This window comes from Melospiza melodia, chromosome 18, assembly GCF_035770615.1.
Source record: "Melospiza melodia melodia isolate bMelMel2 chromosome 18, bMelMel2.pri, whole genome shotgun sequence".
Taxonomy (NCBI): Eukaryota; Metazoa; Chordata; class Aves; order Passeriformes; family Passerellidae; genus Melospiza; species Melospiza melodia.
This window is the reverse complement of record NC_086211.1, coordinates 15,639,351-15,667,052: the sequence shown is the minus strand read 5'-3', so window position 1 is coordinate 15,667,052 and position 27,702 is coordinate 15,639,351. Positions and strand designations below refer to the sequence as shown.

Sequence of the window (27,702 nt, the reverse complement as noted above, 5' to 3'; positions counted from 1 at the left end):
GCCAGGTCCTGTGGCCAGCCAGCACAGTGGGACAAGCCAGCCAGCCCTGGAAGGTGGCCCTTGCACCATCCTTGCAGCCCCCAGTCCCTGTGCTCCCAAGCCCATTGTGAGCAAACCAGATCTGGTTACATCTGTGGCTTCCCCAAGCAGCTTTTGCTCCAATTACACTTCTTAAATATGGATAGGCAGAAGCAGGGAAAGAGGGAAAGGGCGTTCTATTGAGCTGACAGTTTGTCCATCCACTCCTACAGTCCAAGAGGGCCATAACTGCATTTCTCCAGGGCTCACTCCACACCAGTTAAACACATCCACTTTGCAGCCCTGGCTCTTCCAGGGAGCTGCAAATCCCTAAAAGCCACTGAGCAGCTGATGCAGAGCCCATCCTGCCCCTCCTTCAGCCATGCTTCCCACAGCTGATCCCTCCCCCAGGACAGCACAGGGGATGCTCACCAGAACCCGACCTCCCAGTGTGTGGGGGAAGCAACTAAAACAAGTTTAAGCCATGGTGGGAGCAGCCACCCCATCTCTACAAGCAAAACCTTGGCTGGTTTGAGGCTCCCTTCCCCTCTGTCCCTTTCCAGGCTGGCTGATACCTGGAGAGCAGAACTCCAGCAATGCAGAGAACGGAGCCCAGCAGGATGCACAAGGATGCACCCTAGTCTGGAGGGTGACACTGAGCAGAGATAACAGCAGAACAGTCTAGAAAAGCTGCCAGGTGGGCCAAAGGAGGAGCTGGAGCCTGAGCAGCTCATCAGGAACAGATTCAGAACAGGAGGCACTGCTGCTTGCCCATGCCAGGATGTCTTGTGGCAACGGGCTTCACCATGGGAGTCCTGTTTGCATCAGTTGTCATCAGAGTCCCTCTCCCCACAAGGGAAAAATACCTGCTGAGATCCCAAAACTGGGTGAGAGGAAGCTTCCTAATTCCCCAAGAACATCTGTGTCCTCAGGTCAGGTGGAAGAGGATTTCTTATCACCCTTCCCTTAGTGCCAGCTGGGGAGGGACTGGCCCCTCCAAGTCACCTCAGAAATCATCTGAAAGCACCATGGGGACCTCAAAGGACTTTGGGACAGGAATTTTCTACACTGCTGAAAACTGGCCACTCATGTCACACATCAGCTCCCAGTCAAATCTTTCAGCCAATTCAGAAGAATTTTGATCAACACTAATTTTTTTTTAATTCTGAGCTTCTAACTAATTCTGCTTCCTCCACCCTATTTTAAATATACCTGCAGTGACTGAGGCCAAATTTTTTCACTGCCAGTTAACCCAGCATACCAAAGAAATATCAAATGTTTTGGGATAGCTACAAAAATAAAATTGGAATACATTATTTCACAGCGTGCTCAAAACCAATTATCAACATGTCAATGTGAAGAAATATGTTAAATACAAGTATGAACTGATTTAAGAAACAGATGCACAAGAGACATTGGAACAAACCTAGAGGAGGCCATGGACATGCTCCAAGGATGGAGCCCCTCTGTTCTGGAGCCAGGCTGGCAGAGCTGGGGGTGCTCATCTGGAGAGAAGAAGCTCCAGGGACACCTCAGAGCCCCTGCCAGGGCCTGAAGGGGCTCCAGGAGAGCTGGAGAGGGACTTTGGAGTGACAGAACAAGAGGGAATAGCTTCCCATTGACCAAGGGCTAGATTAGATGGGATATTGGAAAGGAATTCCTCTCTGTGAGGGTACATGAGTGGACTTGGCAGCGCTGAGGTTGGACTCAGTGATCTTGGAGGACTTTTCCAATCTAAATGATTCCATCCAGAATTCATCAAAGCATTTCATTATGATTCTAATGTGCCCATGCTCTGTTCAAACACGAGCCCACGTTGGCACAACACACTGCAGGTCCTCTCTGGTGCCCAGCACCCTGGAGAAACACCTCTGGAGCTCCTGGGGCTGACTGCTGGCAACAGCACAGATCTGGGAGCAGCACACTTGCTGTCAGAGCTGTGGGGCCCTCTGGGAAGTGCTACATCTCAGCACAGCTGTAATAAAGTGCAGAGTGTGCAAGAGGCTCAATAATTTCAGTCTAAGCAGGCACTTTGCTGTAATTGCCAGCTCTATTGCATTACTCACACACTTCCGTGCCGGCACCTACCACGAGCCAGCCACATCAATATACTGATTTACCCAATGTATCACTTAGCACAACCACTCTAATTCCAGCAGCAAACCCAGATGTGCTGCCCAAATTAAGGTAAAATACCCTCATTCTCAAATTAAATTAAAATATCCTCTTTCTTGGAAATAACACAGAATCATAGGGAGAGCATTGCACTACAAGGATGGGAAAGGTTTGGAGGGGAAGCCATAGGAGCAGCAGCTGAGGACATTTGGTTTGTTCAGCTGGAGGAGAGGAGATGGAGCACAGAGCTCACTGGGGCTGCAGCTCCTCCTGAGGGGCAGCAAAGGGGCAGCTCTGATCTCTGCTCTGTGACCAGAGACAGGACTGAGGGAATGGCTGGAGCTGTGCCAGAGGAGGTTTAGATTGGATATCAGGAAAGGTTCTTCCCCCAGAGGGTGCTGGCACTGCCCAGGCTGCCCAGGGAATGGGCACGGCCCCGAGGCTGCCAGAGCTCCAGGAGAGCTTGGACAGCGCTGCCAGGGATGCCCAGGGTGGGATTGTTGGGGTGTCTGTGCAGGGCAGGGAATTGGACTCGTGATCCATCCTTGTGGGTCCTTCCCATGATTCTACGGAAATTCACCTTCCCAGAGAAGAACTCAACAATGGAATCACCATCAAATGCAGCGTGGCAGCACAGAGGCAGCCCCAGCCCCAGCACAGAGATGCCAGTGCTGAGCCAGTGCTAGCCCACCTGCAGCAGCTGATCAGCAGCTGTCCCTTTTTGGAGCAGCATGGGACGTGCATGCTCCTGAAATCCAATTCCCTTTTTAACCCCCAGATGGAAATTGCCAGGTTATTTCATCCCATTTCAAAAGGTTCTCCCCACTGGCAGCACTGTGCAGTTAAAGCATGGGCACACAGGGATAATTACCTCCCAAAGCAGGGCTGTCCCTGGTGCTGCTCCTGACTGCTGCATAAAAACCTGGCTCAGGCTTGCAGGGAAGAGATAAGGGCACGGAAAAGCAGCCAGCAGCACGGGCAGCTGGAGGTCACACAGGCCTTTAGATACTTGCTAAGTGAAAAAAAAAGGAGAGAAAATTGGTTGATACCTCCTAAAAATAGTTTGTTGAGTTCAAAAGGACTGAAGAAAGTCTAAAACATCAGCAGTGAGGTGATGGGAGTAAACACAGCCAAAGGAGAAACAAAGGCAGGATTATCTGAGGACATTTGGAGCTGGCAGGTCTGTCTGATGGAGAAGGAGTTCTGCCTCTGCTGAGCCATTCCCCAGTGTGGCCCCATTGGCTCTGCCCCTACATTGCTTGAGATCCACCCAAAATCCATTTGATCCACAGGGAATGGTCCCAGCCTGAGGCTGCCAGAGCTCCAGGAGCGTTTGGACAACTCTCTCAGGGATGCACAGGGTGGGATTGTGGGGGCTGAACTCAATGATCCTCGTGGGTCCCATCCAAGTCAGGACATCCTGTATTTCTATGATTCTTTCAAATCAAAAGGGACAAACCTCGCAGATCCTGCCCAAGTGGGACAAACTGGGACATGTATAATCCCCACTTACTCAAGCAGCCTGGGAACAGACCCAGCTCACTGCATACCAGTTGTTCTTTTTCCCTGAAAAACGAGTCCTGGCAAAACCCAAAGCAAAAATTGGAAAACTTATTAACATGATCAAGGGTTTCAGAAAATGGAAAGGAGAATAATTTATGCAATTAGAGCCCAGCAAACTTCATCAGTCTTCAGAAAAAAAAATGATAATCAATATGGAGCAAGCAGTCTCCAGGCTGGGAGAACAGGGGACTGGATCGATGCAGTTGCTGACATCCCACAGACAGCAGAGCTCCAAGGAGGAGCTGTCCCCTCCCACAGCTGGCTCCTGACAATTGTCTCTCCCCCCAGCCCTGTCATACCCAGGGGACTGTTACAGGGCTTCCTTAGCAAGCACACAGCCCCCAGGGCCTCCCAAAAGGGGCCAGGACTCGCAGTGCTGTGGCTGGGGAAAGACAAAGCAGAAAGGGGACAGAGGGGTTGTGCCCAGCAAAGCCACCCCAGCCACACAATTTTCCCTGTGTGCTGTGCTGTCCCCACTCCTCCTGCTCCTGTACACACCATGGTGGCTGTTCAGGGAGCCCCTGCTGCTGCCTTCACCCCAGCCTCGTGCCCACAGCTTCCTAAAGCACCTGTGAGTGCCCACGGCTGAGATGTCCCCTCATGGGGCTCACCAGGGCAGGGAGGGGGCACCAGTGGCCACAGGCTGGAGAGGGAGCAAAATTCAATTAACAGTCAGGCATAGGAGATCACCTCACACGCAACAAAATGAGCTGGATGAACATCTGACCTCTCAGCACTTGGCATGGCCTGCTTGGAAGGGAATTATGGATAAATCACAGAATCAGGGAATCACAGAATGATTTGGGTTAGATGGGATCTTAAAGCCCATCCCGTTCCACCCCAGCCATGGCTGGGACACCTTCCACTGTCCCAGGTCACTCCAGGCCCTGCCCAGCCTGGCCTTGGGCACTGCCAGGGATCCAGGGGCAGCCACAGCTGCTCTGGGCACCCTGTGCCAGGGCCTGCCCACCCTCACAGGGAAAAATCTCTTCCTAATATGCGACAGCCTCTCTGGGAAATGACTCATCCACAGGCTCAAGCTTCCTTCTGATTTATATGAAGTCCCTCCACTGATCCCATGGCCATGGAGGCTCAGTGCTGAGCACCTCTCCCTCCCAGGGCTTCACAAATCAAGCTGGACCTTTGAGCCCTGGCAGCAGACCCAGGTGGCAGCTGGGGTTGGTGTGGGGGACAGCCCAGGAGCAGATGGTGCTCGGACCCCATGGGAATTTGAATCCTCTAGCAAGCACCATATCCCTCAGGAAGCACTGGCCCAGAGGGGCACAGACACCCTCAACAAGCCCAGGATCCAACACCAGGCACCATTTCTACTTCCAACCATTTTCTTTTCACCTCACAAGCAGTAATTATCTAATTTCTGCATCGAAACAGAATCTATTAAATCTGTTCTTCCTCAAACAATAGATTAACATAATCCTCTTACGCCACCGAGCTGGCCCTGCCTGTTGCAGTCAATGATTGCAAACTTTCAAGCCTGGAGTAAAATTTTAACTTTTCCTGTCAAAACTCTGAACAGCACAATCACCAGCTAGACGGGGATGTTGGATTTACTCAGAATAAGGCTTTCCATTTAAATTAAGGCCAAAGATTTCCCCAGGTTATAGCAATTTAATTAAAACAAAGTCAAAACAAACCTCTACAACTTCTGAAACGCTAGTTGTGTAAAATTAAAACCTCCAGGACTGCCAGAGTACAGAGCCCAAATAGCACCCAAAGGAAAACAAATACTTTGACTTATTTCAGGAGAATAAGACAACTGACAAAGCAAATCACATCTGATCCTTCACAATATAGGCAAAATATTTAAAGCCTCATTGGGCAGGACAAAGACAATTACCCAGATGGTCAGTGCCACCAAAATGAGCAGTTGCATGGTGAGACTCCTCACCTGAGAGGAACTCTGCTGCTGTAGAGCTCCAAGGCATTGCTGTCCCTTCTCACACCCCACATGCAGGCAGCAGGGACAGAGCTCCAGTCACAGAGCTGCTTGGGGCACTCACATCAGTTCCCCCAGCTCTGGCACCTCAGGGACACCCACAGGCCTGGAAGTTGGTGGGGTTAGCTGTGCATGGGGCAGCCACACACCAGGGCTCCAGGAAGCCCTCCATTTTCCAGCACGAGCCCTGAGGAACTCGGCTGCTTCCAGGACTCTGCTCCACATGCTCATGCTATGTTCATGCCAGAGCACGTGGTTCAAACCTGCACTGTGGTGAGACCAAGGCTGCTGCTGTGGACAAAGGATGCAGAGAAGGAGGGAGACCCTACCAGCCTGCACCATCTGCAGCATCAGCTCTTCTCACCTCCATTCCCACCTTTAGCTCGCTGCTGCCTTCAAAGGATGCAGCCGTGCTGACAGAGGGAAGGGAAACCCCAGGGAGGTGTCTGTGCAGGCCGATGGGAACTGGCTGTGGGACAGGTCTGTGTCACACTGTGGAACTCACACCACCAGCAGAAAGGAGCAGAAATGAATCAGCTCAGCTGATCTGCTGAGAACCGAAACACAGCCCAGTCCAACCACACTGCCTCAGCACCAGCGTGAGCTGACTCGTCCCACAGCAGGCACTGGACCCAACACAAGGGCTGGGGAAGGAGGGGACTCCTTCCAGGGCTGGGGGTTTGAACCTTGCCCCAGCACCCAGCAGGGGATGAGCAATGAGAAGTTGTGCCCTGAAGAACTGTGGGGAGACAACACTCCAGCCTTGCAAAGCACCCTAGGATCCTGCCAGAGCCCGGACCAGGAAAGGCACTCTAACTACTGCACATGCAGCACATGCAAACCCCAACATTTCAGTCCTAGCTGGCCAGAGGGTTTAGCCAAGGTGGTTTCTGCCAAACAGCTGGGGTCAAGGGCCCACTGGGCTCCCACCAGAACTCAGTGCCCTTCCCCAAAGAGAGGGGGGCAACAGCTGCAAGGCAGCACCTTTTACAAACACCCCACTGGGGTCTGTCAAGCTGTGCCAGGACACAGGGGAAGCAGAGCACACCTTGCCTGCAGTGTGGAGGAAGGAGGTCCAGCATCACAGCCATGTCCCACAGCAGAAAACCCTCCAAACCTCCAACTTCATTATGTCAATGTGGTGAGAAAAATAATTCACAGCATGTGCTCTGCACACACACTACTAGGAAACAGCAACCACTGACAGGAGGGAAACACTTTTTGCTTAAAAGAGAAAGCGAATTAGAAATGGCAATTTCTACATCAGTTACCAGCTGCCATGGGAGAGGAGATGGTGGAGCACAAGGCACTGAGGTCAGTGGTTCTCCCTGTCAAATATTTAAATCGGCATCACAAGTGTGTGACAGAACAGGCTACTTACTACATCTGCTCTCATCAGCATACGAACACATAGGTTATCTTCAACTAAAATGCCAAGGAATCCATCCCTTAGTATCTCCACATGAGAAAAAAAGCTTGAAGCACACCAAAGATTTGTCCATGACATTGCTGTGAGCCGTTGCTCAGCCAGCAGCACCCTTGCACAAGCAGAGGCAGCAGCACACCTCAGGCCATCCCTCAGCGCCCCAGCAGGAGCAGCACCACCTGCGGCACCTGCAGGGCTGAGCAGCACCAAGGCACCTCCGGCAGCCCCTCAGGCAGCTCTGGAGCCGGGCTTGGCCCCCAAATTTTGGAGAGCCCCGTCCGACGTGTCTGCCTCCCCCCGGGCAGCACAGCCGGCTCTCTCGCTGCCCCAGGCCTGCAGAAGGCACAGCTGGGAGGCACGGGAGCACCATAGCAGCGGCACAGAGCTGCCCTGCCCGCTCCCCCCTGCCCGGAGGCGCCGGGCTCGGCCATGGCAGACGGCTGAGGGGCAGAGGCCAGGCCCGGGGCCCTGGGAATGGCCGCGGGCTCCGGGCCGGGCCGCGGGGGCAGGCAGAGCGCAGCCCGCCATTGTGCGACCCCACACGGCCACCGGGACACGTCCACAGCCCTCAGCAAAACTCAGGGCAGGGCTCAGGAAGGGCTCGGGGCTTTTCCAGGCTGGAGCCCCTCTGCTCTGAGCCAGGCTGGCAGAGCTGGGGGTGCTCACCTGGAGAGGAGAAGCTCCAGGGACACCTCAGAGCCCCTGCCAGGGCCTGAAAGGGCTCCAGGAGAGCTGGAGAGGAACTTTGGATAAGGGCATAAAATGACAAGACACAGGGAATGGCTTCCCAGTGCCAGAGGGCAGGGATGGATGGGACATTGGGAATTGGGAATTGTTCCCTGTGAGGGTGGGCAGGCCCTGGCACAGGGTGCCCAGAGCAGCTGGGGCTGCCCCTGGATCCCTGGCAGTGCCCAAGGCCAGGCTGGGCAGGGCTTGGAGTGACCTGGGATGGTGGAACCCTGGAATGGGATGAGCTTTAATATCCCTCCAACCCAAACCATCCTGGGATTCTACTTTCCTCATGGTTATCCCAGGTGCCAATATCTCCCCACCTAGCACAGGCTGGCATGAGGGCACAGGAGATGTTTCCCCATCTGTAACACCTCAACAGAAAAAGGGGGAAAACAAGAAAAAGGAAGGAAACAAGGAAGATTGCATCTTAAGTTATCCAGTGCTGGATGTCATTGCTTTGGTCTCCAGCTCCCTGGCAGCAGCTCTCTGACCTTTTGTCACACCACAGTCTCATCCACTGTCAGACCCCCAAATCCACCCCAATCTTCACTTCCAGTGGAAGGAGCCCCTAGTCCACATCCACAAGTGTCAGCTGGGGCCTGGAACACACAGGGAAAATGCCTCACTCCCAAAGGCCTCAAAAGAAATTCCAGAAAAAGAAGTCACAGCCTCACCAAAATCATAAGCCCTTACCATTCTCTTCAGAGTTGTTCCAAATCACCCGGATCTGCCAACAGCAGCCCTCTGGCAACACATAAAAAGCGAAAGCTGAACACAGGCAGCCACATTTCAAATGCAGAAGCTGACAGGTTTCCCTGGTGCAGCCTCACATGGCTCATCTCCATGGGTCCCACCACAGCTCTGCCCTCATCTTGGGGCCCACAGCATTCCCACAGGAAGCAGCAGTTCTGGAATGTTCAGCAAACCCCTGGGGCTCCTTCACATCAGCTGCTGCAGAGCATGGACAGAGGAGAGCCACAGAGTGAGGGCAACCAGCCTGCACTGAAGGGCAAGGCCACTCCGTGCTGCCCTGCAGCATTCAGGCTGCCAAAAACAGTCTGGGACTTTTTCACTCCAATATCCTCAGGCTCTGCCCAGCTGGGCCATGGTTCCAACTCAGCTGTGTCTTTCCAGCCATTCATTTTCCACCAAAGCTCAGCTTTCCCTCCCTGTGCAGTGAACCCCAGGCCCCCTCGCTGTGGGGGCTATGGCAGGAGCAGACACTGCAGTGGCACACAGCAATCCGTGCCCTCAGCCTCCTTGATGGCCAGAGATTTGCCACAAGCAGGTGGGACCTAAAGAGGTGAGGGGATGATTTTGTGCTTGGTGCTCCCAGCAGGGCTGGGAAGGTGTCCCTGCCTGCCTGCACAGGTGCCAGGATGCTGCTCAGAGCCACAGAGTGACCACGCAGGAATGCTGCTCGGCAGGACCAGCCTCCCCAACCCTGCAGCAGCAGATTAGAGCAGCAATAATGCACCAGGGAAGCAGCTTCTTGTCCTGCAGGAGGGACAGTCACCAGGACAATGTGACCCACATCCTCTCCAGCACAGACATCCTCGTGCCACCCCCAGGGATGCAGAGCTGGCAGGCCACAGATGCCTTTTGGACAAATCCTCACCCACATCCAGGAGTTATAAAAGGTCACTCTGCATTTCATGCATGGAGCAAGGAAAATTGCAAACAAGCAGTGAAGGTGGGAAGTTCCAGAGGAAATCAGACAGGCCACACTGATGCTATCCCAGCCAGGCAGAGATAGGAGCTGCCAGCAGAGCAGCCAGACTTGTGAACGCTCATGGATGAATGCTCTTGGAACAGCACAAGCAGCCCCACGGGGCTCAGGAATAAGATGAAGTGATAATAGGGCAGCTCTGGCACTTAGAGCAGCTTTCCTGCTACAGACACTCAGCCCAGAGCATGGGAGTGGCAGTGTCTGAGCCAGGTGTCACCCATGGGGCACATCTGCCACTGCCTAGGAGGCTGGTCATGGTTGAAATCCACCTCAATTGCCTCCAGACGTAGGCAGTGAGTCCAGCCCTGGAGCAGGATAAGGGCCAGGCCTCCTCTGGCCCCAGATTAGGTCCTGGCATCCCAAAAACCCAGCCATGGGATCACAGAGACATGCTCAGAGCTAAGGCTTTTTCAAGGCACCAAGATGCAAATAAAAATAGATAACATGAAAATTAAAAATAAATAAATAAAGATGCAAAGCATCTTTTTCATCCACAGAAAAGCCTCATGCAGAACTACAGCTGCAGGAGGCAAGCTGTGCAATCCAAGGTCAATAACCCTCCCTCCAGCCTCACAGCTCTGGTGAGCAGTGATATCTGGGCTCCCCAGGGAATGGTCACAGCCCCAAGGCTGCCAGAGCTCAGGGAGGCACAGGGTGGGATGGTCAGGGTGCCTGGGCAGGGCCAGCAGTTGGACTCCATGATCCTCGTGAGTTTTTTCCCACTCAGGACATTCCATGATTCTATGATAAGTCTGAAGATGTCCCAACCATCCTCACGCCCCTTTTCTTTGGAAAGCTGCATCCCCTGCTGAACTCTGCCTGATTTGCTGATATGTCTTTGTTACCTGCCCGCTATTTGCAGAGGAACACATCAGATTAAGGTGCCTCCCAGGCACGGGCTTTGAGTCTTTGATTTACTCTTTCACGGGTCACTGTCTCTGTAAATGTCTATCAAAGGCAATTGCCAGCACAATCAACAGCTGCACCCATGGTTGTGCACAAAAAAATGAATGAGGCTTTCCTCCCAAATTACTCCTGCCTCACAGAGAATGCCGTGAGGGCAGAAAGCAGGGGACAGGAAGGAAGAAAAGGTCAGCGCATGCAGCAAATGCAACATAAAAGTCAAATCAGCACAAGCAGGATGGGACAGTGTGAGCTGGGTTAGCAAGAGCCCTCCCTCTCCCCTGCCCAGGAGCAGGGCAGGCAGCACCAGGCTCAGCAAAATGTCACCTCATTTCCAAAAGGCATTTTATAAAAAAAGCTGCCAAAACATGACAGTCAGCAACCCTAAAACTCTTTAAGAAATTGGGACAAGCAAGGATTTTTGAGCATGGAAATAAAAGAAATCACAAGCAGAAGCAACCTGCTGGAACAGGGTTTTTGGTAGCAGCCCTGCAATAGCACATCCCAAATCCTGCAGTTTATCTCACATTGTTCCAGCTGACATGACCCAAGTGCACACAACACAGAGAGGATCCTGCTTCCCTGGCACAGAGTGGATGTGGCACTACAGCAAAGGACAGGGAGAAAGCAGAGGAGCAACAAGGCCCTTTGCCACCCCAAAGGCTCCAACTGCACCAGCTCCAACTACTCTGAAGTGAAAAGCCTCTAGGGTAACATCAGGGCAGTGCAAGAGCTTCACAGCACAGGCAGGGAGACTGACTCTTCTCCCTTAGCAGCTGGCTGGATTAAAGATTTAATGCAAGGGGTCCCTTTGGAAAAAATTACACAGGCTATTAAGAAAAACGCGCCTTTTATCTGCTGAAATCCAGCAAACAGTGCAGCTAGCCGGGCACCCGAGCAGCCCTGTGGAGCAGAGGAAAAGCTGCAGTTGCTCTCATGAGCCCTTTCTGGGTGCAGGAACCAATGGGTAAAGCAGCAGCTCCATCAGCAGTAAAGCAAATGTGCAGACACAGCCGTGCCAAGCCTGCAGAGAGCCGGGCAGACCTTGATTCCAAGGGAAGAGGCAAAGGAATGCTCACTGCCTCCCACTGGAACCCAGGGGCTCCCAAGGCTGCAGGAACAGGACAAACAGCCCCAGGCCAGGGGCAGCAGGGAGCCTCAACACCTCACAGGATCTCCCTTCCCTGAGAAGAGAGAGTCCCACACAGGCGTCCCCCTGCAGACCGAGGCACTTTGGGATCCAAAGCACTTGCTGGTTCTGACAGCAGGCAGGAATTAACCCTGGCTCCCTCACCCAGGGCTGATGGGAGCAGAGGAGCACAGGCTGTCACAGCATCAGGAACATCATATGCTAAAGAATCTCATGGCTTTGGGGAGATAACCCAGTTTAGTACCGCATTATCAGGGGTGCAGCAAGTGCCACTTCCTAGGCAGCACAGACTCCAACACCCCCTAACCTTCACTATAGAACCTCAGCAGTAAAACATTGGACTTGTCCAGGGGCAGCAGATGCAGGGGAAGAGTTCACACAGCAGAGTTCCCATTGGCATCCACAGGGCCCTTTCTGCAGGGCAAACCCATCCACCCAGCACAAGGCACCTGCAGATAATCTGCCCAGGGAACCAGAGCTGACACCCTGGGCTCGCTCACAGATGCAGGGAGCATTTCCAGGTCCTGAGTGTGACTTCCCAGGTCCAGCCACCTGCACATCTCACATTCTTTCCAGCTCTCTGGGCTTGCAGCTGCCAAAGGGAAGCTGTTGGCTTGAATGCTCCACTGCAGAGATCCAGGTGCTTTCACAAGCACACCATGCCTGGAGGAAGGTTACACTCGTGGATAACACTCCTTTACAGTGGAACTCTGGTGCAGTTTGCTTCCCACAGGCTGCACACAGCTGGAGATGGGTTCTTGAAGCAACTGCCCCCACCACCTTCACTGCTGTATGGTGCTTTGCTCCTTGGAAAGGCCCTTCCACAGTCCCAGCCTGGCTCTGGAAACATCCCATGCAACCAAGCACCACCCTGTGGTGTCGTTCCCCATGCCACAGGGCTGGGCTCCGTTCCATAAACACAGCCTGTCCTTCGCTCACTCCCCACCACTGTCCTCATCCTCCACATCCTCCCAGCTTCCCACAGCAGGGTGAAGCGGAGCCACTCATTTCTTCTCCCAACCCCTCCCCATTCCCTTTAAACCCTCATGGTTCAAAGCTCCTGCAGGACCCAGATGAAGGTGGACTTACAGAAGCAGATAACAGCTAAAATTCAGTTGCTCTGACCCAAGCAAGGATGCTCACAGATTTTAAAACTCCACCATGGAGAGAAGTTGGAAAAACTGGAAAAGAGATGCCTGCAGACTGAGATGATGACTTAGTGTGAAATGCCAACTCCTGCCATCGGTGTGGGAGGCATGGGCAGGCTGCAGGGCACTGCCCTGGGCTGCCCCTTTGGGGTGACAGCAGCTCCTCACCAATGTCCCCCAGCACTCACAAAGCTCACGGGGCTGCTGCAGGCAGAGCACTCCCCACCTCCACATTCTTCTGCTACGAGCACCAGCATGGATCCAGCAGAGCAACCCTGCCCAAAGCCTCGGTGCTGCCCCATGAAAGCAGCTGCACCCAGTGCCTGCAGCCCCAGGAGCAGCCCCAGCAGCTGCACACCCCTGTTTGTCAGCTGAACGAGTCAGCTTTGAACACTGGCGCTTCTGGCAGCTCCCTGTGGCCAAGGAGAGAGCACAAACACATCCCCCTGCTCAGCTGCTGAGCAGCTATTTGCAGGTTATTAATAAATCATTCCCTGTTTATTGCAATCATTCTGCCAAAACACAAACAAAAAGCACTGCAGTCACTACCAGCAAAGCTGCCTGTTCACACAGGTCAGGGAAACAGATGTTTTGGGCACTGCCTTCTGAAAAGGGGGTTTGCAGAACCCTGGGTGGCCCAGGCTCCTCCAGCTGTGACAGCTGTGCCTGTATGATGGTGTCCAGGACAAACTCAGCCTCCTGCCAGAGCCCCTGTGCTGAGGAACAGACAGCAACACAATCACTCCCTGCAGAAGTTCTCCTGAGGAGCTCGTGTTCTCTCCGGGCACCTTTTGGCAGGGCTGCAGGGAACCCATCAGGGCTCTGTGTCTCCCCACCAGCTTCCCACAACTGCAGTGAAGGACCAAGCCCACAAGTCACCCTCAGCACTGCAGATGGGTCCAAGGGCTTGCTGACAGCCTCTTCACACTGCTTCCTCCCAAAACACCATGGGAAAAGCACAGAAAGGAGCGAAACTGCCAACCTGCCCTCACTCTGCTGGTAAACAGGGAACCCGCTTTCATCAGCACATCAAGAGCCCGTGGAGATCAAGGGAATACATTCCTCCACACACTCTCCAGGGCATGGAGCTATTTGCAACCTGAAAAACAGCTGCTGTCACTGCACATCTGAGGAATGATCCTGAGCACAACAACGTGGCTGTAAAGGAACAAGTACTACCCAAACTGCAGCGTGTTGCAGGCTCCCTCCAAAGTGCCTCTGGGTAGCCAGGAAAGTGATCTGCAGGGAGGACCAGCACCACCCCACCCACAGAGACAGGGCACAAGGATCCGCCACAGCCCAGCCCTAGAGCAGATCTCTGCAGATGTGCTGCTGGCAGCCCCTCCCCAGGGGACTGCAGAGATCCTTGTGGCCAAGGCCCACTGTGAAGGCCCTGGTCAAGGTGGAGGTGCCCACCCCAGACTGGAAGGCTGAGACAGGGCCTTGGGGACATCAGTCACAGGGACCTCCAGGGAGGAGGAACAGCAGCATGAGCTGAAGTTGTGTCACTGAAGACCAGAATTAGATTTTGTGCTTAAACAGAGTGAAAACAAATAGAAGGAGCAGAGCAAGACACGCCTACGTCTTGATGTGCTCCCCAATAGGGACCTGCACATCAGATGTACCCTTGGGACACCTGGGGACAGAGCAGCACTTGTCCCCAAGCCAGGAACCCTGAGCAGGTTGGCCTACAGTGCTAGGAGTAGACATTACCCTCCCTCACTACACTCTCTGAATAATTAATCCTCCAGAAATTTGTCAAGTCTTTAACTAAGCCAGCTCAGCAAATGTAGTAAGGAATTTCTAGGTCAGAACTACAAGCACTGGGGAGGGAGAAAAAGGAAAAGGAGCCCTAGTGCTGAGCCTCCTGCTCATTCCCAAGGGATTAGCACTCTGCTCTGCCTCTCCCTGCCAGAGCCAGCGCCTCCTAGCAAGAGCTTAGATGGGAATCACACCTTGTCATCCTGACATCTCTGACACCTCAGCTGCCTCTGACACCACCAGAGCACATTTCTGTGCACAGCATCTCTCTCCATCTCATTCAGCTCACACCCAGCACTGAGAGGGAAGCACCCCATGACAATTGCATTTGTTACTTCCCTCCCGCTTCAATGCCTTTGATGTCTTAACCACCATCTTCTGCAGAGGCGTTCTCCCTCTCCCCAGAGATGCAACCCAGGCATGGAGCTCACAGCACAAGCCCCAGGAGCACCAGATTTCACAGCACCAGAGGAAGAGCAGCCTCTGTAAAGCCTCCCTCAGCCCACCCACATGGTACCATCCACCACCGTGCCCAGCAGCACAGAGGGCAGGCAGGTGCCCGGGCACAAGGGACAGCAGCAACTCCCACAGGGCACTGGGGGACAGATGCTCCTTCAGCAGGAGCTGTACCCAATGCTCCAAAAGCACGAGGTCTGCCCTCCTCAGGAGACAACCCTTGTGAAAATGAAGAAGTAATTCTTGAAGAAGATCAAGTTCCATGAGATAGATACAGACATTTGGCCACCCAAGAGAGTCTGGTGCTGAGTGAAGAGAGCACAGAGAGGTGGGGTGGAAGAAGGCAGTGGGGTCAGGACAGGGTAGAGGATTGAGCACAGGTGAGGTGTTCCAGCAGTGCATCCCAGTCCCCACAAGTGCCAGAGCCATAGGAGCAGCAGTGCCTAGCCCACACACCATGGGGACATAAATCCCTTCCTTCCTGGGGACCCACTCTGAAACAGCTCCAGTCTCCTGCTACTCCCTCCTCTCCTCCCACCTTCATGGGGAAAGCAGGGGGGCTGCATGGGGGATCACAGACAGGGGCAGTGCTTGCAGTTTCCCAGTTCTCAAGGAAAGAGCTCACCCTGAAACTCCACTGTGGGAGCATGGAAAGGGGGCAGAGGGCTCTAGTGACAGCTGCCAGACACCCCCAGCATCCCCATGCAGACAGGATGCAGGAAGGAAACACAGAGGGATCGGGATCCTGCTAGGAGCCTGGGGCAGAGGAACCCACAGAAACCTGTTCTCACCTTTGCTCAGGCATTAAAACATCCCTGATCCCCGTTCCTACAACCTCTGGGCAGCCAAGGAGGAGTTCACAGGCAGACCCAAAGAGAGAGCGTGGCAGGAAGCAGGAAAGGGACACAGCCCATGCTGTGCCCACCTGACACATGCTGCTTTGTGCCACCTCTTCTCACAGCAGTCACAAAGACCATGTTGTCCACAGGCAGCTCCTCCCATGCTCTCCCTGACCACACACCTGCTTGTCTCTTCCTTTGGGTTAACCTGAGGGACACTGCAGTCCATCCTTGCACCTGGAGAACCTACAGCACACATCCCCCAAGGCCCTGTGTGAATCCACATCCACCAAGGCCCTGTCCCAGCTCCAGCACCCCCAGCTTGTCCCTGCACTATTCACAGGTTGGTTTTTCCACCTTCTGTTTCTGCAGTCTGAGACAGACATAGACAAAGGGAGAGCACAGGGAGCAACAATGCAGAGAGTTGGTCCCTACACCTGGTGGGGCAGACACTTTCCAAGGGGTTCCATCCTTCTGTCCCGTGGCAGGAGCTCTGAAACCCTGCTGGAATGGGGATATCCCACATCCCTTTCTATAGTAGGAGTCCTAGTAAAATATATGTACTGTATAAGTGGCCTTGCCCCGATCCTAGTTGTTCTAAATGGGCTGCAGTTGTGATGTCCTTAATTGGGTGGCAGCTGTGGCCAATGAAGATAACTGGGATAAAAGGGGGTGGGTTGGGCAGTCAGGGAGAGTCTTGATGAAGAAGCAGGAGTAACACTGCTGTGAAGAGCTGTGTGTGAGAAAACCACCCAGAAGGTATGGGACTCTAGAAATATGATAACAACAGTAAGAGATCAACACCTTTCTCTCACCCACGTGGCAGCAGTGCAGATGGCAAAGGCTGAGGCTGGTGCAATGCCATCTGAGCAGCACCACGTGCTCTTGGGATGAACCCTCCTCCCTGCTCCCATTGTGGGGGAGCAGCCAGAGGACAGGTCCTGCAGGAGCAAGGGGACCCTGGGGGACAGAGGGGGCCAGCACAGCAGCTCTGTGCCCCCAGGCAGTGCCGGGACCCAGAGCAGCACAAGGGGGGCACGGCCAGCACCCCCTGCCCATCCCCCGAGGGAGGCCACAGACAATGGCACATTGACAGCCACTGACTGCAGCCCATCTGCACCTCCGGGGCACACAAAGCCACCCTGGGCCAGGACAAGCTGCCAAGGCAGGGACACAGACCCGCCTTTGTGTGTGCTAAGGCAAAGTTAGCTTTGGGGAGAAGATGGGGGATAGTTCCACCACTGGAGCAGTGCTTGGGCTGCTTTTCATTGGAGATGGTCACCCATGTGCAGAGAGCAGCAGAAGTGTCCAACACCCCCTTCTCCTGCTGCCCCACTCATGAGCCCAGGTAGGGGCCCCTCACAGGTATCCCCTCATGCAAGGGCCATGAGAGCACTCTCACAGCAACAGAAGACCAAGACAGGGGGTTTCATACAGTCGCAGAATGGTTTGGGTTTGAGTTGGGAGGCACATTAAAGCTCATCTCATTCCATCTCTGCCATGGCAGGGACACTTTCCCCTACCCCAAGGTGCTCCCAGCCCTGCCCAGCCTGGCCTTGGGCACTGCCAGGGATCCAGGGGCAGCCACAGCTGCTCTGGGCACCCTGTGCCAGGGCCTGCCCACCCTCACAGCCAAGAATTCCTTCCCAATATCCCATCTATCCCTGCCCTCTGGCAGTGGGAAGCCATTCCCTTTGTTCCATCACTCCAGGCCCTTGTCCCAACTCTCTCTCCAGCTCTCTGATAGCCCCTCCTCTTGTATGGTTTGACACATCCCAGCTTAAATCCCTTTATCATCCCAGTTTTTCTTTTGCCCCTAGACTGGCAGAGAGCCAAAGAGTTCCTTCAGGGGACCAAAGAAAAGCAGGGCCTGTGCTCCTGCCCTTGGACCTGGCCCATCCTGTCCCTCCCCAACACTTGCACTTCACATCCCTGCCAGTAATGATTTCCATATGCAGAAAAACAAATCCCCAAGGACAACAGGTTTAATCCCACTTCCTTCATTTCCCAGCTCTGCTGCCTGCAGCGAGCCAGCAGCCTGTCCTCACTGCTGCCCATGACACACAACAGCACCCTGCCTTCATCCCCACAGCCCTGGGGTCACTCTGCAGTGACCTCAGCATGGATCTCACAGGTGGGAATGTTTAGCAGTGGTCACTGATGGCTGCTGAACAGGCAGGACAGCTCAGCCAGCACGGTTCCAAAGGGATCCTCCCTGAAAAGGCAAACTCTCCCCGCAGCTTAATGCAAAAAACAACACCAAATATAAAGGGAATCAGGAAAACTGTTTCCCCCACTCTGGAAAGTGATGTCATGGACAGAGATTAAACAGATGTGTTCAACCACTGCAGCAGTCAGAGTGTCACATTGACAGTACCTGGCTCTCACTCCTCAGGGAGCAGGCCTGACTGGCCCTTTGCAGGGTCCATCCCCTCCCTCACCCCAGGGACTGTCACAGCCCCAGCTCCTGGGCTCTGGGCAGCCCAGAGTCCATGTGCCAGCACACAGCCACTCATGCTGTGCCTGCCAGCCAGCCTGTGCCCCTGCAAGGGACAGAGGCACGGAGAGCCTGCCCTGGGTGATCCCCACACACCAGCAGCACTCAGTGACAGGGGAGTGACACCTGAGTCCTGCACAGGAGAGCAGCCCCATGCCCAGCACCACAGGGGCAGGAACCCCAGGGCCCTCTGCTCCAGCACTGTCCCACCCAGCAGCTTCAGCTCACCCCCTCTCAGGCCTGAGCAATGAGCTCAGTTCAGAGGAACTTAATGGCCTTAACATGAAGGATGGAAGGTTTAGATCGAATACTGGGAAGAAACTCTTCCCCATGAGGGTGGACAGGCCCTGGCACAGGGTGCCCAGAGCAGCTGTGGCTGCCCCTGGATCCCTGGCAGTGCCCAAGGCCAGGCTGGGCAGGGCTGCAGGGAACCCAGCAGGGCTGTGGGTCCTGGTTGTGTCCAGGTTGGACAGGGCTTGGAGCAGCCTGGGATAGTGGAAGGTGTCCCAGCCCATGGCAAGGGGTGGAATGAGATGATCTTTAATGTCCTTTCCAACCCAAACCATTTCAGATTCTATGATCCCAGCAGCCATGAGCCCGAGTTTCTATCTGTGAGGAGATAAACCTCCCTTTCTTGCTCTGACATTAAAGCAGGACGTGCTGCCCTCTTTTGGGATGATTATCAATCACTGGACTGATGAGAGATTGCATTAGCTAATGGATTACATTAATTTCTTATTCAGCAGTAAAAAGCAGATATGTGAATAGGAACTATGGGCTTCCACATTCATATATCCTTTCTCCCCTCTATTTGGCACCAGCAGCCAAAATTTATTTGTGCTTCCTCCTGACCCCAGCAGACATGCACAGCTTGGCAAGAGTGCCCTATGCATTCACTCACTGCCATGTTGACGGTCATTTATTAATTACATGGCCCCGTGCTTGTTAGCCTGCAGCCTGGGGTGTCAGGAGAGGTGATGTGCCCTGTTCAGGAGCCAAGGCACAAAGACAAACTGCTGGGGAAGGAGAAACCCTCCCCCAGCAGTGGGAACTGGTGAGGATCAGTCACACTATAGGGGGGAAAGCCCAGCACCTGTGCTGGGCCAGCCTGCACTGCAGAGAGCTCGGAGCTGGGAAGGACAAGGGCTAAAGGGGTGACACCATCAGCAGACTCTGCTGTGGGCTGAAGGGGTTGCTGTCCCAGGGGAACACAGGGAGCCTTGGCCAGTGGGAGCCACAGCCCCTCTCATGGCATGGGACAGCTCCCCTGAGGGATGCTCGCTGGGATTTTGTCAGCGAGTACAGGGTCAGGCACAGAAACCTTCAGCATCAAGATTTCCTCCATTAGGGATAAAAGAGGAAAAACTCACCCACTAAAAAGAGGCCTCTCAGTGCTTTTTGTGCACAAGTGCTCCATTTTCCCCTGTTTCAGCTCATGACACCTGTGTTTTTAGCCCCCAGGCCCTGACATGCCTGTCACTCACTGCCTGTTGCGCATTCTCCCTGTGACAGACAGAAAAAGTCGTCTGCCAGCTTTCAGCATCACTGAATTTCAGACTAATCTGAGCCTGGCTTCAGTCTCCACTGTGGAACTGCTGCTGCTCCAGCATTTACATGCAAAGCAAATTTGTGGGGGAAAAAACACAACTGAGACCATGATGTGCACATCATTATTTTGCTTCACTAGAGCTGGACACTGATGCAAAAGGAATATTTGCATCACATCCTTAGTCACACCTGCTAATCAGGGCTCCTGCTCTCAGCCAGCCAGGACTGAAATTGAATTAATGCACACAACCAAGTGAACTGCTTCCCTCACTCCTGGCCCAGCTGGGGCTGCCAAGGCAGCAGAAAGCATCTTCCAAGAATTACTTACCCTCAGAAAAATCATATGAACTCCAGGCCATTATGTCCTGCCCATTGCAAGGGGGTGGAATGAGGTGATCTTTAGGGTCTCTTCTGTGATTTTATGACAATTCACAGGTGGAAGCCTGGAAACCCCTGTTTCAGCCAGAATTATTTTTCTGGTTGTAAATTGGAGGCTACAACCTCACCCAAGCAGTTATGGATCGAATCACTGTGTCTGACATGGAGAAAGGTGTCAAGGAAATTTTATTGCAACACAGCAAATGGGGTTTGCCCTTAAGCACTGAACAAATCTTCCAGTTCATTACCCAGTGTTAAGGAACACTTGGGCAAATGAGCGATTGGAAAGTGGAGGCTGCAGAGCAGCTCTCTGATTTACCTTAAACTAACCTGCAAATAAAACATTCCATCTGCCCCTCCTGGCCACCCTCCCCACGCAGCAGCCCATCAGTAACACCCTGAGGGCAGGGCAGGGCAGGCAGCTCATTACAGAATTGCTTTCTGCTCACTTGGTGAGCATCTCTCAGCCAAGGGATGCTCTTCCCTGCTTGCCTGGAAAGCTGAAACAAAGCTGAGGCATCCTTGGGCTCCCAAAGTGCAGGGGAAACATCACATTTCTGACAAAGAAGAAAGTCTGGAAGAAAACTTCTGCACACTCAAGTGATGCAGATTGCAGAAATTTAAAAGGCAAGATGAGACAAAAAGAGTGCAGCAAGTGGGATGAGTGCAACTGCCAAGGCCCTCAAGGGCATCCTGACCAAGCCAAAGGGGAGCTTGGTCATCACTTCTCTCCCCAGTGACTCTGCTCTTCACCTGTGCTGCTCTTGCAGCCAGGGAGGGAGGTTTGTGGAGGCAGAGGACAACACCAAAGGGAATGAGGCACTCTGTGACAGTCCCACACACCGACAGACATGTGGGGCCTGCGCTGCTGAGGAGCAAAATCCCAGAGCCATGGAATATCCTGAACTGGAAGGGACCCACAAGAATCAATTTCTGGCCTGCACAGACACCCCAACAATCCCACCCTGTGCACCCCTGAGATCATTGTCCAGGCACTCCTGGAGCTCTGGCAGCCTCGGGGCTGTGCCCATTCCCTGGGCAGCCTGGGCAGTGCCAGCACCCTCTGGGGGAAGAACCTTTCCTGAGATCCAACCTAAACCTGCCCTGGCACAGCTCCAGCCATTCCCTGGGCCCTGTCCCTGGTCACAGAGCAGAGGTTCGAGCTGCCCCTCAGGAGGAGCTGCAGCCCCAGTGAGCTCTGTGCTCTCCTCTCCTCCAGCTGAACAGGCCAAGTGCCCTCAGCTGCTCCTCCTACGGCTTCCCCTGGAGACCCTTCCCCACCCTCACATCCCTCTCCTTGGACACTCCAACAGTCACAGACCCTTCTGATACTGTGGTGCCCCAAAGTGTCCCCAGCCCTGGAGGTGAGGCTGCCCCAGTCAGGGACAATCCCCTCCCTCACTTGGCCCAGCCAGCCCAGGCCATGGCTGTCCCTCCTGGCTGTCCCCCCTGGCTGCAGGGCACTCTGGGACTCACATTCAGCCTGCAGGGACCAGCAGCCCCAGGCCCTGAGGGAAGGAAGGAAGGTAGGGAAGAGATGTTCCTCAAATGGTGGCAGCCACAGGAGCCAGCTTCAGACAGTGCTTCAGGAATGAAGATCATGGTAGGGCTGAGGGTAGTGGGGGCCTCTGGAGATCCCCCAGTCCAGACCCTTCCCAGCAGGGCCAGCCACAGCTGCTCAGGACAGCTTCTACTTGAGTTTTGAATATCTCCAAGGCTGAAGACTCCACAACCTCTCTGAGACTAGCCCAGTAAAACAGCATTTTTTTATGTTTTAAGTGCAATTCCCGTGCTTTAGTTTGTGCTCTCCAGCCCTGTCCTGGCACCAGCAGCCAGAGATGAGCCCACCTGGGGGCAAACCCCTTCACATGGGCAGGGCTCACTGCCAGAGGTAACATCAGAGCTACACACCAGATTCCTGTGGGTGCTGAGCACTTCAAAACCCACCTGTGGCAGCTGTGGATAGGGAACAACCACAGCACTCAGGGTGGGAAGGAGTGGTTCCCAGCACTCCTCCCAAATCCATGCAAAACCAGGTTTGGCCACAGCAACACATCTCCTTCATGGGACAAGGCTGGATTGATTTTCAGCACCTCTGGCCAGAGGTTTGCTGTCCAGAACAGGCCAAGAGGTTGAGGAAAGTACATGCAGGAAGCTATGAGCACCCACACTTCTGCCTTTGGAGAGGCACCTGGCTTTTCCCTCTGCACAGAGGGTGCCTGGGCACAAACCCACCTTGGGAAAGGTTCCCTGCTGCTGTCACTGCAGGACAGAGCCAAAGGGCAGCAAAGCTCTGCTGCCACAAAACCTGGGTTACTCCTTCCACTTTTCTAATGCTACCACAGGCTTGGGAAATTGTTCTATCAGATGAAGTAAAACTGTCCAGATGTGCACAGGACCAGAAGGATGCTCGCTGCAGGTTTGGTCCCAGGGTCTGGCAGCTGCTCCCTGCAGAGGATTTATTCCATACTGTGGGACATCAGCACTGACAGCCAGGGATGCAAACCCACAGCCCACACAAGATCCCTTAGAGGAACAGCCCCACCTGTCTTCTCTCACAAAAGAGGGTTGAGTTCATACAGGGCTCAGTCACTGCATTTTTAGCCAAATCTTCTGCAGTGTTTGCAGAATGGGGATCACTGGCCTGGCTACATCAATGATTTTGACTTCTTTGCATGAAATGGTCCCAGCCAAGCAAGCCAGGAAATGAACAAATTCAGCAGGTTCCTTCAAAAGAAAGGAGAGAAAACCCCCTTTTGCCAAGAGCAAATACAGACCATTCAGGAATTCCTGGGAGCTTGGGTTAGCTTTGTTTGTCTGGTCTTCCTTTTCATTCATAGTCACTGAAGGAGTTTTGTGCCCTTATCTATTGTGTGTGCCACCAGCCAAGCACTGAACGAGGAGGAAATGAGACTTACCCAGTCATTGCTTGGACAGGAGGAGGGAGGCACAGCCGTGCCAGCCTCTGCAGCCACCCTGCCCCAGAGCAGCTGGCAGGAGCTGGGCAGGGCTCCCAATCCCTGCCCACCCACCCCGCTGTGAGAAGGGAAAGCTTCACACCACAGCAGGAGCCCCCTGTCCTGGGCAGGGACAGCACTGATGCCACATGCACTGCTCAGCCCTGCAGCCCTCAAAGGGGCTGCCCAAGCTGCCAAATCCCCCCACCCTTTCCAAGGGCAGGCACCTGGGAAAGATACAGGATGAAAACAAAATACAGAGAAACTTTCAGGCTGCACATGTATCACACATGGAATAAGAGCAATGCCTGAAACTCTCAGCACAGCCACAGCCAGCTCGGGGCGGGGGTCTGGCAGAGGACTGCTGTGAGTTATAAAGTGTCCCCCAGCTCAGGGAGGGAGCAGGGCTGCACTTGTCCACAGGAAGGGATGCACATCCACGACTCAACAGGGCAGTACAACACAGCATCTCTTCAATGCTACACAGAGGGGCAAGACAGCAGCCAGACAGTGCTGCACACACAGCCTTCAAACTCTTTGGGCTGAGATCAGAGGGACCTTGGGTTGAGAAGGCTGCTGCTCTGCTGTGGGTTAGACCCTCCAAGAGCAGAGCAGCACAGGGGATGAGCCAGAATCCAAGAACAGGGATTAACCCACATCCCACAGAGGCAAAGGCCTTTGGAGGAGCTCAGTGGGAAGGACTGATAGCTCCAGAGACTGCCTGCCACCCTCCAGCTCTGCCAGGCAGGGAGGGCAGAGCCCTGCTGCTCCCCAGCCTGCCCTCCACGCTGCTGCCCGGCAGGAACGGGCATTGCTGCACATCCATATCAAACACTCGCTCTGTTAGGATTGGCAAGCACTCAGCAACGAGCTGCTCCCTTGCCTGCCAACCCGAGGGGATGGAGAAAACTCATTAAAGGCCAGACGCAGTCTCTCAGGATGCAGAGCAAGGCAGGACGAGCCATACCAGGCACCCAGCAGCCTGTTTGGATGGAGCCACTCCCTGGCAAGGCAGGCAGGGTGGGCTGCATCCCCGTGTCCCCAAAAGCAGCAGCAGCTCTTCCATTTCATTCCCAACCAGCCTCCTCCTCCTCACACAGGCAGACAGCCCTTTGCTGTCAGAGCTGGCTCCAGACACTGCAGGTCCCAGCTGGAGCTGTGCAGGGGGAGCAGAGCATGGAGAGCAGGGACCGTGCCACGCTATGACAGTCACAGGCTGCATCAAAGAGCCTTTGCTGCTGTTGTGCACAAACAGGAATTCTCTGTCTGTGGCCCAGCCACAGCCCTGCCAAGCTGTTCTCAGCACCGTGGCAGGACATGGCCCCCACAAGTGGGCACCTGCCCATTGCACCTGGCACACCAGGGCTGCCCCTGCACAGGGTTGGCTTCAAACTGAGTTCCTCTGCCACAGACACAGAAGAGACATCACAGGCACAGAGAAAACTCCAACCCCCATGGAACACAAGCACCGTAACTCACACAGCTCCAACCAAGGGTGTGTCCCTGGGCAGAGCCCCGCTCCCCGAGGAGGAGCACATGGTCCTGAGGAGCAGGCTGGGCTGTCTGCCTGATCAACACAGCCCGATCCTGGCCACAGCACGGCAAGGAGAACATTCCTCAGTTTTCAGCTTGGCTGTTCACGGCACCTCTTCTTGGTGGAAGAAGAAAAGAGGCATCACAGGAGCTGTCAGCGATTCCTGGCCAGAAGCAGCACAAAGGAGCCTCACACAAACCCCTCTCACCGTGCCACGCTGCCACACAGCCCTGCAGCTCCCCAGCAACACCCCGGCCCCCAGGGCACAGCAAGGGAGCCAGGGAAACAGGGCTGGGAAAGGAACAGAGCTAGGAGAGAAACAGGGCTAAGAGAGAAACAAACAGGGCTGGGAGAGAAACAGAGCTAAGAGAGAAACAGGGCTGGGAGAGAAACAGGGCTAAGAGAGAAACAGGGCTGGGAGAGGAACAAACAGGGCTGGGAGAGGAACAGGGCTACCAGAGAAACAGAGCTAGGAGAGAAACGGGGCCACGAGAGAAACTAACAGGGCTACCACAGAAACAGAGCCAGGAGAGAAGCAGGGCTACAAGAGAAACAAACAGGGCTACGAGAGAAATGGGGCTTTGAGAGAAACAAACAGGTCTACAAGAGAAACAAGGCCACGTACTCATCCTGCTCCGGGAGCCCTCACCAGGCTGCGGCTCAGCTCCATCCAGCAAGGAGGGCTGGACTGATGGAGGGGTGTGGGAGCCACCTCAGCCTCCTGTCCTCATCACCAGCAGCACACAGCCAGAGCTGAATTCACTGATGCAGGGAAACAGAAGAATCGGGAAGCTCTGCCTGCAGCCAGGGCTGCTCACAGACACGGCCTGGCACAGCTGCGCTGCCCCAGCACCCGGAGCCCTGCTCCCTGCGAGACTCCAGCATGTCAGCAAGCAAATCCTCTCTGCCTATGGGCAAGAGAACTGGAGGGGGGAGGAAAAAAAAGCATCAAGAAACTCTTTGTCTCCAAGCATCCCAGGCGGGCGCACGTGCAGCGTGAGCTTCCTGGCGAGGGCGGAGGGGGGGCCTGGACTCGGGAGCCATCATTTCCGCCCCAGAGCCCTCCGCTCGCTTATTGTCCTCTAAAAATAAAAGTAAACACTGAAGAAGAGCTCTTTGTTTTTATTCCTGCTGTGTCAGAGAGATTTCTCTGATAGCAACAAGTTGCTGGGGCCTCTTCCCAAACCTCTGGGAGCTTTCCCAGAGAGCAGAGCAGTGCTGGAAGGCGGTGGGTGTCCCAGGGACTGGCAGGGAAGGAAAGCTGTCCTGTCTTCCCTCCAACCTGCAGCTGCTCATGGTGGGAACCATAAATCCCAGAATGGTTTGGGTTGGAAGGGCTTTAAAGCTCATCCCATCCCACCCCTGCCATGGCAGGGACACCTCCCACTGTCCCAGGCTGCTCCCAGCCCTGCCCAGCCTGGCCTTGGGCACTGCCAGGGATCCAGGGGCAGCCACAGCTGCTCTGGGCACCCTGTGCCAGGGCCTGCCCACCCTCACAGGGAACAATTCCTTCCCAATGTCCCATCTATCCCTGCCCCCTGGCAGTGGGAGCCATTCCCTGTGTCCTGTCACTCCATGTCCTTGTGATGGTCAGGATTACCTGCCCTGGGCAAACCATTTTCCCTCTGTTTCGGCTCACAGAGAAGGCCATTGCCCAAAGTGCAGGAAGCCTCAGTTTAAGTCACATCACTCCCCTTAATAAAGCAGCAAAGCACAAGGAAAATCAGGAAGGCCATTTTAACACATACAATACATATTTAAAAATAAGATTGAGATATGTATGTACACTTCTCCCTGGTCTTGCTTCCAAATCTCTCTTCTTGACAGGCCCAGAGGCTGACAAGGCCAAGCCTGAGCCCTACACAGGCAACATCACTGATTAAACACAAGCACAAACTTCCTCACCAGGCAGCTGCCCTAATCTAAGCATCTCACAGCTTTCCCAGTTGTTTGTTCAGCTTCTTCCTTTACCATGGAGCTGATCTACAAAACTGCAGGGTAATGACACACACACACACACACACACACACACACACATACACACAATTACCTTTTTTTGGACCTGCTTTAGGAGTCAATCCAGCATTAATAGCCCAAAACATCAGGTATCACCCCTGATTTGATGAAGTTGCTTATCTAAGCAAAACCCTGCAGGAACCAACCTCATTACTCACAGCAAAGCTCTTCCCCCACACCCTGATTAGTGTTTCTTTGGATTTGCCAGTTCCAAAAAAAAACCCCACAGATTAAAACAAAAAGATAAAAAAAGAGCAGACATTTGTTTTCTCGATTTGAGTGCTCAGATGGCTTCCCATGGGACCTGTCCCCAGGCAGCTCAGGACGCCTGGGCCCTGGGGAGTGGCACATGCAAAGAGCAGTGGGGCTCCTGGAGACAGGAATCACCCATCCCAAAGGCAAGGGGCAGCCCAGAGGGACAGGAGAAGACTCGAGTGGAGCCATGACTGCCGTGGTTCCCTCTGGAGCAGCTGAGAGCTCCCAGCCCTGTCCTCTGCTGCGACAGGACCTGGCTCCACCCTCGTGGGAACAGATATATCCAAAGATAACGGGTTTGACAGGGCCCCAGCTCCAGAGCAGCAGCTCATGATGGCAAACATCCTCCCCAGGGCCTGATTACCCCTGAGAGTAATGAGTTGCAATAAGCAGTGCTGGACCAGTAAAGCAGCCCTGCCCTGAGCAATCAGGCACCCTGGGAATACACACACCAAAGTCTGCTGATAAAAGTGCTGTTAATTCCCAAACCATCCACTCCTTGGCTGCCAAGTTACCCACTGTGTTTGCCTGGGTGGTTTTCCTCCCAGCAGAGCACTGACAGTGATCTGAGCCTGGCTGCAGCCTCCAAGCACTGCAGGATCCTCCTGCAGCTCAGCACAGCTGGAGGAAGGGGAATCTTTTCTCTCCAAATACAACTCAGCCCCCCAAAGTCCCAACAACGCTCAACAGATTAAAATGTACCAATTTGTGAGTATCAGA

The 27,702-nt window shown here is 54.1% G+C and overlaps 1 protein-coding gene across 3 annotated transcripts in view; it reads right to left on the bottom strand.

Annotated features, from left to right (window-relative positions):
* The window catches only part of LOC134426367 (ankyrin repeat and fibronectin type-III domain-containing protein 1-like), a 253,598-nt gene that overhangs the window by 201,873 nt on the left and 24,023 nt on the right, over positions 1-27,702 (bottom strand). The window contains exon 1 of one of the 3 annotated variants that reach the window (XM_063171334.1): positions 25,337-25,584. The exons of the other annotated variants lie outside the window; for them this stretch is intronic. The gene's annotated coding sequence lies outside the window, so the exon portion shown is untranslated. Of the gene's footprint in view, positions 1-25,336; positions 25,585-27,702 lie in introns of those variants that run through there. 3 annotated transcript variants of the gene reach the window in all.